The sequence below is a fragment of the Octodon degus genome, unplaced genomic scaffold (assembly GCF_000260255.1).
Source record: "Octodon degus isolate 3935 unplaced genomic scaffold, OctDeg1.0 scaffold00179, whole genome shotgun sequence".
NCBI classification, from domain to species: domain Eukaryota; kingdom Metazoa; phylum Chordata; class Mammalia; order Rodentia; family Octodontidae; genus Octodon; species Octodon degus.
In genome coordinates this window covers 2,785,556-2,787,004 of record NW_004524755.1, presented here as the reverse complement: position 1 = coordinate 2,787,004, position 1,449 = coordinate 2,785,556, and positions in this window count along the sequence as shown.

Here is a 1,449-nt window from a genome sequence, read left to right as displayed (position 1 = left end):
TTCTTTCTTTCTTTCTTTGGTGGAACTGGGGATTGAACTCAGGCCCTTGCACTTGCCAGGCAAGCACTTATTCTACTGAGCCATCTCCCTTGCCCTGGAATCAAACTTAAAGAGCACTGCTGTCTCCCATACCTCCTGCTTGATCTCCAAAGCAGATCTTGCTGAAATCTTCCCCACTCACACAAAGCCTCTTCTGAAATGGTGAGCTGCAGGCCAGGAGATGGCTCAGTTGAATAAGCGCTTGCCTGGCAAGCACAAGGGTCTGAGTTCAATCCCCGGTACCACCAAAAATAAAACGAAGAAAGCATGAGCTGCCTGCCCCTGTAGGAAACTGGACCAGATTCTAGCAATCTGGCTTTAAGTCAAACAACCTCAAACTCATCTCCTCTGTGTAGGGGTACAACTCTCTGAAGCTGACTCCCACCCCTAATCTGCTGACTCCCATCCCTAATCTGCATGGAACATGTACTGTGTGCCCCTTTCACCTCTGGTGTGAGATGTTTCCTAGTTCAACCTGTCCCCTGCCCTTCTGCCAGCCAACTCCCAACCAGCAATAAGGGTCCAAGCCAGGACCTCTCATCTATGTTCCTTGCCTCCATCTCCTGCCACCCACAGGGAAAACCTGGATTCCCCACTCCGTCCATACACTGTGGTGTTCGTCCTCCATCTCTCACCTCACCTGTGGTGGTTTATGGGTGTTATGGAGTTTTTAAGACGATCATAAATCAGTAAAAATTCAACTATTTTTTAGTACTCAAGAAGCTGTTTATGTGCTATTGCAGGCAAGAAAGAGAAAAGGAATGTAGAAAACACAGGAAGGAAAGAGAAAGAGGAAGGAAAGAAAGAGAGAAGCAGAAAGAGAAGGAACTGGTTCTTTATTTTATATTGATGTCATGGTTTATAAGCTGTCATATCTCTGGGCTTTAATTATTTCTCTTGATCCTCATAAGCAGTATGGCTTAAACAAGGTATATTTAACGATCATTTTACAGACCCAATGACAATCTTGGTTATAAAACAGTATTAATAAAATTGACATGCAATGTACAAATTTCAGAATTTCTGATTTAATCTAATTCTTTCTGCTTCTTCAAAGATGTGGAATCTAAATGCTTAATGCAGTAATCTTACTTGTTAGATTGCCTCATAAATAACTATGAAACTGTTACCCACAGCTTTACTGAGGTGTCATTGACAAAGAAAAATTGTACATTTAGCCAGACACAGAGGCATGTGCCTGCAGTCTTAGCACTCTGTGAGGCTGAGACAGGAGGATCATGGATTGGAGCCCACCTTGAGCAAGAAAAACAGGATAAGTTTGTTTAAAGAAAAAGGACAATTTTGAGGAGGAATAATAGATATACATTTTTCTTTACTTTAAGAGATTTTCTAAAATTTAAACATTCACCGTGTAATTCAATCACTCACTGTATACATAGGACTTGTCAA